The sequence below is a fragment of the Bubalus kerabau genome, chromosome 17 (genome assembly GCF_029407905.1).
Source record: "Bubalus kerabau isolate K-KA32 ecotype Philippines breed swamp buffalo chromosome 17, PCC_UOA_SB_1v2, whole genome shotgun sequence".
NCBI classification, from domain to species: domain Eukaryota; kingdom Metazoa; phylum Chordata; class Mammalia; order Artiodactyla; family Bovidae; genus Bubalus; species Bubalus kerabau.
Genome location: NC_073640.1, coordinates 44439701 through 44455198, shown reverse-complemented (window position 1 = coordinate 44455198; position 15498 = coordinate 44439701).

Genomic DNA, 15498 nt, shown 5'->3' with positions numbered 1-15498 from the left:
ACATTTATTGCTCATCTTACAGAAGCGAAAGCTGAGAGAAATAAGTAATTTGCCAAGGTCATGGGGCTGGCAAGTGGAGGACCAGGGTGCCAGCCTACCTCTGACTCCAGAGGCCTGTCTCTCTGCATCCAGCCTTCTCTCTCAGGAACAGCGTTGTTACTTAACGAAGACCCTTGCCCTTTGTGCCAAACTTTTGTCGATATTGTTATTTAAAGGGACACATCCCAATTTATCCCAGTATCAATTCTCTATATCATTTACCTCAGCACTGATTGTATCGTTCGCAAATTAGCATTAGGCAGCAATTTCTGGTTCCATATAAAACAATTTAGCAATCTAGCCAAGAAAATGAAAGATGTAAAGCAAAAGCCTGGTTGCTTGAACTTAATTCTCTTCCTTATCTTCTTGTTACATATTGACGTATCTGAGGCCATTCAAAAGCATCCAACTTGTCTTGCCTGAGTGCAAATCAGATTATTGACAATGAAAGCCATTTAATAGGTTATTTAAATGTTAGCGTCCTATCTCTGTGGGATCTGCTTCTTGACTGGCTTCTACTGCAGAATGGTCAACTTTTGTTTATAAAGAACAGAGGTGTCTCTGTTTTTGTGGTCCAAGTGTAGGTGCTATGGCATGCCTGCTCCAGTACCTGCAGTCATCTCTTTCCTGATCACTCCCATCTCAACGTTCTAACTCTGGCCACCCCAGATATGTGCCTGTGTCCCCGTGAGCCTGCTATGCATGGCCGCACTGCTGCGAGGAGACAGGCCAGGCAGCAGGCCCAGGGCTGTCTGACCTGACAGCTCCTGAATTTGCTGTTCAATCAACAACAATTCAGTGAACCCCAACTATTACTCAGTACAAAACCAGTTCCTACAAACATGCTCTAGAAACATTCTGTCTAGTTCCATTTATTTAACAATATCCATTATGAAGTGCCTGCTCTGTGTTTGGTATTGTCTTCAGGTCTGGGAGAGAGAAACAATCGTAGCAGTAAAAGCAACCAAAACCTTTACTGTGGAGGACACTACGATGGGTCCAGATCTCCTTTCAATGAAGTATTTGTGTCCGAGAGGTTGGGAGTATAGTCAGCAGGTGGCTTTCCCCTGCCAGCTGCTTCTGGAATTGCCTCACCCAAGGTCACGCCCCTACCCAAGCATCCCACATTCAGTGACTGATGACTACAGAGGTAGGAAAGCCTGGCCATCTCAGCTCAACTCTTTTTTTTTTTTTCAACTCTTTATTTAATTAGTTACAATATTGCATCTGCTGTATGTATTGTTTTTTGGCCACGAGGCAGGTGGGATCTTAGCTCCCTGACCAGGGATCAAACCTGCACCCCTTGCATTGGAAGGCAAAGGCTTAACCACTGGACCACCAGAAAGTCCCCTAGCTCAACTCTTAACGGCTCTTGCAGCTCTGAAACTCCACACAGGTGGCCGTTCTGCCTGGCTACAGCCTGACTTCTCTTGTGGCTTCATCATGCTTCCCCTCCCTTCCTTCTGCAGCTGTTTAGACCAAATGCACACTTTCATAAGCATCAGGCACACTAAATGCCATCTCAGTGTCTGCTTCTGAGAAAACCCAACCTGTGACAACCACAGGCAGGAGTAGTCCAAGAGGAAGCACATGCTGAGGCAGGGTTTTGAAGCTGGATCACTCAGTCTCTACTCCACCAGCCATAAAGACCACATACTCCTGGTAGGTGTCGGCTCATCTGTCAAAGCTTTCATGGGTGCTGATGGTGATGATATATTTCCTGAGGAAGTACGTTTGCACAATGTATTTGGTAGTTGGAAAATATGAGGGAAATAACTGAAAGAATGATAGAATCCAGCTAACCTGGATTGTCATTTGGAAAAAGATAATGAAGAGATAAGAGCAATCCATTGCCACTCAAAAGCTACTGTGAAGGTGGTGGACCTCTTTGGAAACATACGTAAGGGCTCTCAGCTCTTGCAGCAGGTGGATAGAGAGGCGAGGGCCAGGACTTGGATGGACACTTTAGAATGGCTAAGCTTCCTAGAAGGTTATACTCCCAGTTTCCAATCTGGTGGGTCTGCTATGCTTAACTGAGGCCCTAACTGAGAAGAAAATTAGACTCTGACACTGGGATGGAGACATCATAAGAATGCCTTGGAAAATCATAAATCTCCAGATTTCTCAGAACTGTCTGCAACTGCAGGAGTGGCCTGTCTCTCCCTATCAGGAGGCAACCTCTCTTAAGTGTTAAGGATTAGTCACTCAGTCATGTCCAACTCTTCATGATCCCCTGGACTGTAGCCCACAGGCTCCTCTGTCCATGGAATTCTCCAGGGAGGAATACTGGAGTGGGTAGCCATTCCCTTTTCCAGGGAATCTTCCGTACCCTGGGATCCAACCCCGGTCTCTGGCATTGCAGGCAGATTCTTTACCATCTGAGCTACCAGGGATGCCATCTCCTCCCCTTGCTTGCAGGCAATGCAAAGTCCTCCCCCGCATCAACACGGACCTCTACCTCCCCTACTCCGGCACTAGGATTAAATTACAACAAAAGCCAGCTGGGCTCATACTGGATCTGATAAGAGAAAAAGTGTTGCACCTTAAAGGCACTACAAGATCCTTCCAGGACATACCTGTCAGAGCCAGGTTACAGACAGACTTGGACACCGATGGTGCTTGAGCAAGGGAACCAAAACAAGAGGTTGAAGTAGATGCAGTTTGTTAATTTGGGAGCACTTTTTCAGAGTACAAGATTTGAAACCTTGGCAAAAACCGAGGAGATGAAGAAATGTGCTACTAAGATGTCTTCTGGGAGCATGGAAGATGCAAAACGCCACACTAAATGCCAGAATTGCCACAGCAGAGAGCAGAAGAAGGAATTTAAAGGATCTAGTCATGCCAGGACGGATAAACCCTGGAAGGCCAAAAACCCAGATGATTATGCTCCATGGGAAAGTCTAGAGAGTATCTCATTCACAAAAGGTTTAATAGAATGCACTGGCGGGAGGGGCACAGGATCTTTGTGAAGTTCAATGATAATTCCCCTCTGCAGACCACAGATGGTGGTAGAGGAGGCTGTTACAGAACTGGGCAATGGAGACAATAGAAAAAACACTGAGCCCATAGGGGAAGAGTCATTATGTGGTACTTCATCGCCAGAAGCCAAGAGGACATAATTATTATAGTAAGTGCAAGGTCAGAGGACCACTGATCTGCAGAGCATTATCAAGATGGTTAAGAGAACACAGCGTCCCTAGAAGAGAAATAGAAGAGCAGCCAACAAGGATACTACTCAATTTGTACAACAAAAAAATACAAAAAAATCAAAAAATCAAAGGGGAATGGTAAAGAAATCGAGGGCAGTTGCCCCAACAAAAAGCCGTGATTCCTTGTCCAACTTTTAGACCTGGATTCCACTGAATGGATAAAAATCCATGTCCTCACAAGGGGGGATCCTACAATACTATGGCAAGTATACCCAATAATAATCTAAGTCCTTCCCCAGAGAGAATTGCACTGTGCCCTAAGGAAAGGGAAGCAACCAACTATTTTTAAGACTGCTGGGCACAGGATTTGGATTGACATCAATACCCAGAGACCCAAAGATTTATCACAGTCTTCTGGTAGAAGGAGATATAGGGGAAACATGTGATCAGTGGAGCTCTGGCCAAAGTCTGCCTCACAGTGGCCTCACTGGATGGAACATCAGTATAGACATACTGGGAAATTGAGACATGGAGTCTTTTCCTGTGGAGTAACAGCTGCCTTAATGGGGATCAGCATCCAAGTGGAAGCCTATATCATCCCCCTAAATCAAGACAGAATTGAAATAATAATATTGTATCCCAAGGCAATAGAAATTTGAGCTCCTTTTAAAGATCTAAGAGATGGAAGGGTGGTGATTCCCATCACATCTCCATTTAGCTCACTAGTGTAGCCCTTGCACAAAAAGCAGGTGAATCCTGGAAAATGACAATGGACTCCTCAAACTCAACCAAGCAGGTGCCTAAAATGCACCTCCCTTATCAGATGTAGGATCTTCACTAGAGTAGATTGATATGACCTCAAGAACACGGTTGCAGCCTTTGATTTAGTGAATGTATTATTTTCCATCACAACCAGAAAAAAAAAGGATCAGAAATGATTCTGGGAAGAACAACAGCAAACATTTACAGGTTTCCCTACTCCTCTTTTAACACTCAGTCATAATATAGTCAGAGTGATCTGAACCATCAGGAGGTCTCACAAAACATCCCACCGATCCCCTGTGTCAATGACATCATGCTAATCATATCCAACAGAGTTTTGGAGGCTTTGGTAATACACATGTATTCCAGAGGGGAGGGAGAAAACCTCCTTCAAAGACTCAATGCCCTTGCATATTTTTTTAAATTTTATATTAGAGTATAGCCTTAGGAGTTGAGCTCTAAAAGACAGGACAGAACATCCTTTACACTGTAAAAGATAAACTGTAGCTCCCACCGAAAGGAAAGAAGCACAGTGCCTTGTTCTAGAATCTTGGCATCGTCCACATCTGGAAATACTGCTCTTACCTAAATACCCAGTAACATGAAAATCTACTAGCTTCAAATGGCATTTAGAAGAGAAAGGGGAGCCCAGCAATAATCCAGGGATTGCGGAAGTGGATAATCCAGAACCTAGCACAGCAGGGCCAGAGGACACAAGCAAGTTGTATGATCAGGTAGCTCTGACCCCCACATCATTCACTACCCTTACACTCTCCTGAGCTCACCCTATGACTGTAGGGGAGCCCTTACGGGCATCTGGCAGAGGAAGAAAAAGCTCAGGCTTGGTTCATGGGCGGTTCAGCTCAGTATGTGGATGAAAGATGACAATGGAGAGCAGCTACACTATACATGGTCCTACTTAGTGCGGGAGACCCGGGTTTGATCCCTGGGTCAGGAAGATCCCCTGGAGAAGGCAATGGCACCCCACTCCAGTATTCTTGCCTGGAGAATCCCATGGACGGAGAAGCCTGGTAGGCTATAGTCCATGGGGTCGTAAAGAGTCGGACACGACTGAGCGACTTCACTTTCACTTTCTTTCAGGAGTAGGGATAGTGACTCTGAAAAGAGTCAGCAATGACTCTGCAAGACAGTGGTGAGGAGAAATTCTCTCAATGGACAGCTTATGCAGTGTACCTGGTCAACTACTTTATGTGGACAAAGATCAGAATGTATATGGACTCATGGGCAGCAGCAAATTGCCAGGCTAAATGGTCAGGGGCCCACAATGAGAGCCATTCATGTATTAGTGTGTGTAGGCACTCAGCCATGACCAACTCTTTGCAACTCCACGGACTGTAGCCCACGAGGCTCCTCTGTCCATGAAATTCTCCAAGCAAGAATACTGCAGTGGGTAGCCATTCCCTTCTCCAGGGGATCTTCCCGATATATATATAGTATTTATATTGCTTTTATATGATGAGATGAGAACTTTGTTCTGGCTGACTGGGAGAGACCCTCAGGCTGGCTAATCCCTAGAAAGAGCAAATAATTTCCCTTTGAGCATACTTTTCATATGTAAACCAACCAATCCAAAGCCTACCCCCACCCCCTTCTTTACCTGGCTCTCATAGGTCTCTTACCCTCTGGGGCCAATATTCCCCTGCCCTAATCACCCCAGGGCTAGATACCAAACAGGTTACAGGCAGTGCCTACACACTGGAATTTGCCAAAATTATTCAAACTAGCCAATCCTAAACCTGCTTCACTTGCTTACCTTGCCTTGCAAGTTGCTCTCCATGGAAACCATGATAAAGACTCTCACCCAAACTTTCCCCTCAAACTTTTGCCTCCTGGCTGACCGTGAAACTTCCCCCAAGTGGCCCCACATGGTGTGGCAAGCCCCCTTCTCTTGGGAACTGTGTGTAGCAAACTGTCTTTTCAATAACAGTCATCTGATCTATTGGCCTCACCTTGAATAATAATGAAACCTACATTTAAAAACACTTAGAAGAACAGGGTTACAGGGTTTGGGATGGCAGCACATGGATTCACCCCAAATGTAGAAGTGAATATGAAGATCTTCATATCATATTAATATTTGCCAGAGAGTTTCTACTATACAAAGTACACCAAAGCCAAGCAAACAAAATGCAGGGCCAGCTGGCATCAGCCAGCCTCTCAACAGCCACCCCAGTGCTGTGCAAGGTGCAGAGGCACAGTGGCAGGGACAGAGGGCATGCACAGTCTTCCATTTACCAAAGCTACTGCCACAGCCAAGCTGACCAACCTGACCAACAGCAACAGAACCAAACACAGACCCAGATACAGTGCCACCTCCTGAGGAAACCTGCCAGCTAGAGGGCAGGAAGTTGACCACATCAGCCTACTTCTGCCCTGGAAAGTCTGGCAATTCCTTCTAACAGGAACAAACACATATCTTGGGTATATATTTGCCTTTTTCTGTCCACAAAGCCTCAGCCACATGACGCTTGAAGGTATACAGAGGGTCTGCGATCTGGATGGAATCCACATAACAGCTTATTAGGCCAGGGGGTCCATTTTATAACAGAAGATAGGCGGGGGTGGGTCCATGACCATGGGGCCTTCTGGTTGTATCATAGTGCATCCTCTGAAAGCTGCCAGCCTGGCAGAAGCAGAAGCAAGCCTGCTGAAGGCGCTGAGAGTGCTAACTGAAGGACAATACTGTGTGAGGATGAGGCGCCACCCTAAGGGAGGGAGCACACACGCAGACTTTGACGCAAACCCGTGCACCCAAGATCAAAGATGCATGGGTCCAGAGACCCACGAGGTGGACTAGGAGCAGTCTTACTTAACATTATCATCAGTCTCCCATTGGAGAATTTGTGCTTCCTGAACAATGTGATTCTAAGCTCTGCAGTTTCAAAGATCTTGGTTGCCAAAGAGGACCCTCCCACCAGAAGACAGAGGAAGTCTTTATCCTGAGGGAAACTTAGAGGAAGAAGTTAGTATGATGAACTACAGCCCCCATTTAGTCACAAGCCATGATTGTCCCCTGGCCACTTCAGACACCAGTGCCAAGGGAGCAGCAGGTAAGAGAAAGAGTCACCATCTTTGCAGGGTGATTGGACCTCACTGCCAGATGGAGGTTAGGCTGCTCCAACACAAGGAAAGGAGAAGGGAATCTGTTTGGCAGTCAGGGGATCTACTTGGCACTTGAGACATTCTTTGCCCAATTAAGGTGGTAAGTGGACAAATGCAATGACTCTGAGAAAGACGTAGTGACCAGAAACTCAAACTCTTAGACACTTAAAGGTGAAATTCTGGGTAATGGCCCCTAGTAAGCAGTTCAGCCCAGCATGGGTGCTGGCCAAGGCTGAGGGCATTCAAGGATTCATAGGAGGTAGATGGTGGGTACCAGCTGGGACTCTGAGACCAGCAGCCAGGTTCACTTCATCTTGTTAACGTTCCTCCTTTAAGTGTCCCTCAGGAAGAAAGACCCACAGAATTCTGTGGGAGCTGCTCCCTGAATGTGAATGAAGAAGTGAGTCTGAAGAGCCTAAAGTTAGACAGTGGAGGACAGATGACACCCTGCCCAGACCCCCTTCAAGGAAGGGCATATTGCCCCAGCTTCTGGGAGTTCAGCAGACAACCTCCAACTGTCAGCTCCTTCAAGAATAGCTTCAGCTGCAGAGAGCCACCTCAGCCAGGGCCATGCCATCTCCAGGGACTGCTGACAAAGGAGCATCAAGGCCCCACCATCTCAGTCCAACAATCTGAGAAGCCAATCTGGCTCTAGAGCTCCCTGTGAGGATGGCTGTGGATGTCACTAGGTCTCTGGGTCAGCTTCACTATCCCTCCACCACATCTTCTCTCCTTTCCCTCCCTTCCCACGTGTTGATTCCCAGAGCACTCCCCAATATGCCTCCTGCATATGAACCCCATCTCAGAGCCAGCTTTCTGGGGCCCCTACCTGTGACATTAGAGAGCCAGATGCTCTTCTGTGTGCCCTACAAGTCCACGTTCATTTACTCCTCTAAGCAACCCTGCACAGACAAAAAAGATTAAAGAACGTGCCTGTGGTCACAGAACCAGTTAAGGGCAGACCTCCCTGATGGACAGAGCCAGCCGAGCTCCAGAGCCCAGTCTCCTAGGCTCCCTGATTTGGGGAGCTCAGAGTCCAGTGGGAGAGACACAGATGTAGATGCCTGGTCCCTTTTAAGTGCAGAACAGGAGAGAATTCAACTGAGCTGGGCAAAAAAGTAATCTCTGTCCCACTGCCAGGCAGTGGAGGCCTGACAGCCAGGCTGTGGGCCTCAGACCCCAAATTTTCTCAAAAGTGAGCCAAGGAAGAACTCAGTGCAGGGCATGGAAGTCCCCCATGACATGGGAGAGGGTCACCATCAGCAAGGCCCTCTCCAAAAGGTGGAGAATCCTTTCTGGACATGCTCTCATGAGGCCTTCCAGAAGGTTCTGCTGCTAGCTGGGTAATTTTCACTCTGTCCCGACCACTCCTAACTGTGAAAGCTGCCTGCATCCCTCACTCAGCCTGCACGAAAAGCCTGCCCTTCTCCAGAGTCTGGCACAGGGCTGTGTGGAGACCTCTTGGCTGCACTGCAGAACTGACACCCAGCTGCACGCGATGTCCTCCAGCCAGGCTAACTCCACTCATGTCTCAAGGCAAGGTAACTTCCTCAGGACCACCTGCGTAGAGGAGGCGCCATCCCAATTCGCCACCCCAACAACCCCTTCAAGCAACCCGACACATCATCGGTATACTTTAGAAACTTTAAACTCTACAGCTGAAACTTCAGGGTTTAAACTCTAAAGTTTAGAACTTTAAAACTTTAGAGTTTTATCTGTATACTCCTGTGAGAGTCTTGGCATATATCTATCTTAATCAATAACCTATTAATTCATCCATGTATTGGCTTTCTTTCTGCACTTAGCAGGTATTTAATGAGAGACAGCTCCCTCCATCTGGAGTAAACATTCTTGTATTAGAGACAGACTTTGAATGAAAAAGGTTCTAAAAACCAATGTCAAATAAAGCGATAGAGAAATAATTGGACACGGTTGCGGTCCTCCTTTGAAAGGCGTGAGCCCACTCTACGAGACTGCTGGATTCTTCAGTTTCCTGTAGAAACTTTCTTTTCAGTCCCTGCCCAGTAGAGTTCTTCGGTTGTCTGTTTTGACATGACTCTCCTCCATTCCACCTTTTCATTGTCTCCTTTATCACCCTGGTCTTGTTCCCAGAGGAAGCTCTCCCACTTGTCAGTCTCCTCACCCCAGCATGACCCCCGCCCTCCGGACCTGACAGCTGTTCTCCTCCAGCTCAAGTCCTCAAGATTGACTGCTAGCCCTGGGGGACGGGGGGCTGGGGGAAGCCTGGGATGTGCCTGCCTTGCTCAGCTTGCCTGACCTCCCCTGGAGCTCCCACTCTGGTTCCAGCTCCTCCCCAGCCCTGGCCCCACTCCTGGCCTTGGAGCTCTAACATCTGCAGGCCTTTAAAACAGAAGAGAGGCAGATGAGCTGCTCCATCCCACCCCTACCAACTCATTCTCTAACATGATTCTAACCTGGACATTTCTCTCCATATAACACTGTCTCCATATAATGCTATGGGTGTGCCCATTCGAGCTCTCTCTTCAGAGGCAAACACCCAGTTTCTTTCTCCCCCCCTCCATTGGTCTTAGTGTCCTACAGGAATGAAGAAGGAGAGAGAGAGAAGCAAGAGAGAGAGAGAGAGTTGAGACTGTCCATCCAGTTGGCAGGATCCAGAAATAAATATTTAAAAAAACAAAAAAACAAAGCCGGAAGTCCGAAGAGTCTGATGAGCTGGATCATTTAAGAGACACCCGTGGACCCCTCCCCTCTCCTTCTCCCAACCCCCTTCCCCGTTTATTGTAGCTATATCTGCCTTGTCCTGCAACACCCCTCTTGGACTTTCTGGGCCCTCCAGGTGCGCCCAGCCATCTCCAGCCACTCGACCTCAGACCTCAGGCTTGCACCTCGAAGGTCCTCCACCCAACCATCCTCTAATTCCTGAGGCAGTAAAAGCGCGACTGAGCTCCCAAGGCTCTAGCCCCCGAATCTGACAGAGCTGTCGCTTCTCTGTCACCCTGGCCTTTGCTGAATTCCTGGCAGCGACCATCTGTCTCATCAATCTCATTACTGCAGAGTCCATCAAACTCTTTTCCACGCCAAAAGTCATAGCTAAGGACGTTGTATTAAATTGTCAGCCCCACCCAGCTTTTCCCAAAAGGCCATCACTCTCCATTAATGTATTCTTTTACTCTCTCATTTAAGAAAGAGGTAGGAAAAGCCCATTATGTATCAGGCACCTTTTTTGGCATGAGGGATTCAGAGACCAAGGTGGATACGGTCCTGCCAGTCCGGAAATCCACTACTAGAATAATCCAATAAATCACTGCATGTGAATTAAGAGTTAGTCCAGAGGAAAAGTGGGGTTCCTGAATGCTCAGCCTCTCTGCTTATGAACTATCAAGCTCCCAGCATTTCCCAGCTTAGGGTATGTGCATCCAACCCCCTTGGGGTCAGCTTGGTCCTGGCTGAGGAAACCCACCTCTTGGAGCAGAGAGGATGCTGAACTCACAGGGAGAAGGCGAGAGAGGCCAGCCACTGCTGCAGTGGGAGGCCAGTAGAGAGAGACACCACTTCAGTGTGCCCAGCACGGAGGAGGCTGGCTGTCAGCCCGGAGGGGCTTAGCGCTGGCACTCCACGTCTGAAGCCAATTTAGTGGGTTGCTGAAAAAGGTGTCATTTCATTTGAGAGGGGAGAAACTGGGGGTGCTCAGAAGGGAATTTCCTTATTCTTCAGCCCAGATCACTCTGGAGATACATCCTAATCCTGGTGATTCTCTGGAGAAAAACAAACAAAAAAAACAACTTTCATGGTCCTTTAGTGCATCCTGTAAGGGTCTGGGAGAATGTGGGCTCCAAGCAGCGTTTCTGCTCTCAGCCACACCCACGAAGGGCCTCTCTGGAGCCCAGGGTGCACCTTCTCCCAACAAGCCATAAAAAGCTGGAACACAGGCAATTTCCTTTCAAATTAAGAAATACAAATATTTCCGGCATGAAGAAAACCCAAGTAGCAACTCAGAATGCATGCAGTTAAGTCCCTCTTATCAATTTACAATATAAAAACATCTCATGCATATAAAAGTGAATTTGGGTACCAGCGGACTCACAACCTTCCCTGGGTGTTTTTGTGCACCCAGGTTAGTACATATTTACACGTCGAATGCACACAGGATGATGCCAGGGCCAAATACTGAAAGAAAACATGCGGTAAATGGTTGCTTTAATAAGTCCTGTTCCATTGAAAGGAAATAAAACCTGAGTATTAATGAGATATAATTATATATTTAAAATCTTTTCCCTTGTGCAGTATATAGGATTAATGCCAGTAAACTCACAAACTGCAACATTCTACTCCATTACATCTGCAATGATTAGAGATAGTTTGAACATCTGGCATATAATCTGTGATAGAAAACAGCATTCTGCACTTTAATGGACGTCTGGAGGCTACACATATCTGATTTTATTTCTTTCTGTTAACTCTTTCGTGGGAGAGGAAGATTTTGTTGCCAGGATGCTTCTCCCCTCTTTCTTCCCTTCCTTGCAGCATCCCCGACCTTCCCCGGGTTCTCGTTGGCCACTGCTTTTTCCATTTTCAGCAGTGGACTCAGAACGAGAGCCACCAGAATTGTCAAAAGTCATTTATACGCTGCACAAGGGAGCAGCATTAATATTCAGATTTTAAAACCTTTAAGAACGTCTACCAATGAAAACGAGGACAATTTCCTCGTTATCGGGGAAATCAAAAACATTAAAATGAAGCCGCATCCACGTTTTCATCGATATTTCAAAGGCGCTCTGCACACTCTCTCTTAATCTGGTTCCCTTTCATAATTGTGTACATGGTAACTTGCCTGTCGAGGCTGAGGATTCCAATATTTGTACATTTTTGATGCCTCTTAAGTGTGAGTAGCTAAGAATGTCTTTGACTGGCACAGGCTTTCATTGAAAAAATTAGATGATTTTTCTGCTTCGTGTAGGGTGTGTTTAGCCCCAAGCTAAACAAGGAAGGTTTTAGCCCTACCGCGTCTCTTTAGGGAAAAGAAAGATCCTTTGGTGAAACAGGAAAGAGTGACAGTGCTAGCTTTTGCTTTATTTATTGAAATATTAGCTAATGCCTACACCTAAGGAAATCTAAAAATTGATTCTATGAACAGTCAAGAAGAATGATTGACAGGCAGCCTCAGTAAACCAGGGGACACAGTAGACCATCCGCGGCATTTGGGAGGACCTCTGATGGGCAAGCTCCTGAGGCTGGGTTTGGTATGAGAACACGCATGGAAGTGTGCCAGTGGTAAGTGGATTTGGGGGTGAAATCATCATTTTCATGCCTCGAATTTAATGACTGGTGCTGAATGTTGCCATAAAGGCCATAGTTACTGCTCATAACTACAGGTGTAATAAGGCGAGATACTGGGCCTTCAGACCCTTCCAGCAATAATTCATGTGGGAATTAAGAAGCCTTAATGAGTCGAATGTGTCACCTGGGACCTCAGACATATAGTCCTTAGGAAAAAGGAAAGCAGAAAGGACTGGCTGGAACTGGAATCGTGAGGGAGAGTTATTAAAGACCGTGGACGCAGGCGCTTCTCTTCCCCCAGGCTCCTCCGCCTTGCTACCCCTGCGCACACGTCCGGTTTGCTTATCATTGCTGATTTTAAGCCCTTTGAGGGCAGATTCTCGTGAGTTGCCTCTGCTGGATCAATGATTCTCAACCATGGGGCAAACTTGCTCCCCAGGGGAGACCTGGCAACATCTGGAGATATTTCTGGCTGCCACTCTGGGAGGGGTGGGGCGTGCTCCTGGCACGGAGGATGGTAGAGGCTGAGTCTGCGGACGGAGTGCACCAGGCAGCCCAGAGGACAGAGATTATCTGGCCTATAATGGCAACAGCACCACTTCCGAAAAACCCTGTGTAAATTGCTCCTACTGAGTAATTCTTCCAGTTTTCAAGGGCAGTGTTTTGCAAAGGAGGGCTCTATCTCCGGACTCCATGGGGGACAATAGAAACCACAGCCAGCCTGGAGATGCTAAGTTGAAGCGCATCCCCAGCCCTGATCCACGCTGGATCTACCAAAGTTGATTGCGGGTGGGGTGGGGGGAGGGGGTCACCGGACTCCTGATACAGTTGCTTTATTAAGATGCTCCTAATTCATTTGGAACAAGTGGAAATTCAGATAAGGAACAGAGTGTACCTTGCTCTATCTGCACAAAGGATTTGCCGAGCATGAGCCATGTGTGCAGACACTGTGGGGCACCATTTTTAGAGCCTTTTAAGACAAGCAGCTTTCAAGTGTCTCAGCCCCACCGGAGGGATGCCAGCACTCTTCATGCTAGTCACAAATGGTCCTGGCCCTTCAGGAAAGCGGTTCAGCAGGACATCCACTTGTCCATCGTTTTTAGCTATTAGCACCAGTTGCTGAACATACTCAGATTTAATGAAAGGTTTTGTTTAAAACAGTCCTGGAATTCTGATGTTTCTCCCCTTGAAAATCTGATTAGTGTTCAGATTTTAGAACATATACAGTAGTAGTGTTGGTCCCGTACAGACAAATAAAAAGGCTCTCTATCCCCAGTTCTCAACTTTAATGCAGTCCAGAATGTAGGTCAACAGCAGCCCCAGTACCAACCTCGTGACCTGGCGAGTCCAGAAACCTTCCCAGGAGTCCCATGACCGAGGACTCCAACTTCTGGCTCCAGCCAAATTCAGGAGCTTCTGAACTGTTGGAGCTTTTACCCAGCTTCTACTTGTCAGCCAAGCTCTCTCATTTCTCTTTAAGCTCCCTTTCACCTCCCATCTACAGTATCACTTCCTGGAGGAAGCTTGGGTAGAGCTTTACCAATGATGCAGGAGTAATAGGGTTGAGGGGAATAGGGTCCAGAGGGGGGCTCTGAACTTCCTCACAGCAGAGAATTTAAAAATAAATAATAGATTTCTCTCTTCTGTGAAAGACTCTCATCCTTTCCACAAACTTGGATTTCCTGTTCCCTTATTACCACGAGCCCTCTCTCTCCCTAGTTCATCAACACTCCAGCAATTCAGATAAATGAATTCATTATATATCCTAGCACTTTAGTAGGGCTTCCCTAATGGCTCAGCAGGTAAAGAATCTGCCTGCAATGTAGGAGACACAGGTTCAATCCCTGGGCCAGGAAGACCTATTGGAGCAGGAAATGCACTTTATTACATGGAGCAAGTTAGCCCCTCTCCCTCTGACCCCAGACCCAGTGCCAGGCCCCACTGTCTACCACCTGCATACACACAGACCTGTTCTTAAGTTCAGTAGCCACACCACTGGCAACTTCTCCAAATTTTAGCCCTCAGAAAAGGGAGACAGTCATTTCTTTGTTGATGTGAATTCTTCTATCCTATCCCTGGTAAGGGGGCTTCCCTGGTGGCTCATCAGTAAAGAATACGCCTGCAATGCAGGAGCTGTGGGAGGTGTGGGTTCAATCCCTGGGTCGGGAAGATCTCCTAGAGGAGGGCATGACAACCCACTCCAGTATTCTTGCCTGGAGAATCCCATGGACAAAGGAGCCTGGCAGGCTGCAGCCCGTAGTGTGGCAAAGAGTTGGACACGACTGAAGTGACTTAGCACACACACACGTACCCCTTATAATAAACACATATCCTTAGAAGGCAGAAGTGGACTCAGTCACTTTTACATGATTTTCCTCTATTATATTGAAATACTGTTGGTCAGGCTTATTCTGACTTCTCTCTCCCTTCAACCTGGATAGTTTATAGCCCATGATCTCTTCTCAACTCAGCATCTTTTCTGTCCTTGCTAGCAAACGTCCCCGCTTATTGATAATGAGATTATTTGATGGGTGTATGTCTCTCCCACTAGGCTGCAAGTTCCATGCGGGCAGGGACAGTGCTGCCTTTTTGCTGACCCCCAGCGCAGTGTCTGACATACAGCATTCAGCTGTACATATGTGCAGGAAGAGGACACAGAGAGGATGTTTTAAGAGAGCAGGTCGCATCATAACTTTTCACCTTCTTCACAACCCTAGGGTTTGTGTGTAAGGGTCTGCTCAGGACACTCGGGATTCTCTTTGTTCCTTCTACTTCCTTCCAGGAGTGTTGGTCAACAGACATGGAGGGCCCATAGTCTTCAAGCTTCATGTGCCTCCCTGAACAGATATTCCAAGATGACTGCACTTAATTTGGAATAAGTCTGCCTGTGTGTATGCACGTTTGCCCAACCTGGGAAAAACGATACACTCTTGTCTGTTAAAATCCCTAGATACAGTGGCCTTGCACGTGCTCCGAAACTGAGCATGGAGCAGCTGACCCCTTATTTGGCTCACTACCCAACAGTGATCTGGAACCAGGCATTTTTATTGAAATCCAGAAAACACTCCCTCTGGAAACTCACCTCCTGTTACATCCTCTCCCACCCCCTAGAACCTGCCATCCTAAGGTCTCACCACCCATGCCCCTGATCTCAGGGGCCAATCTT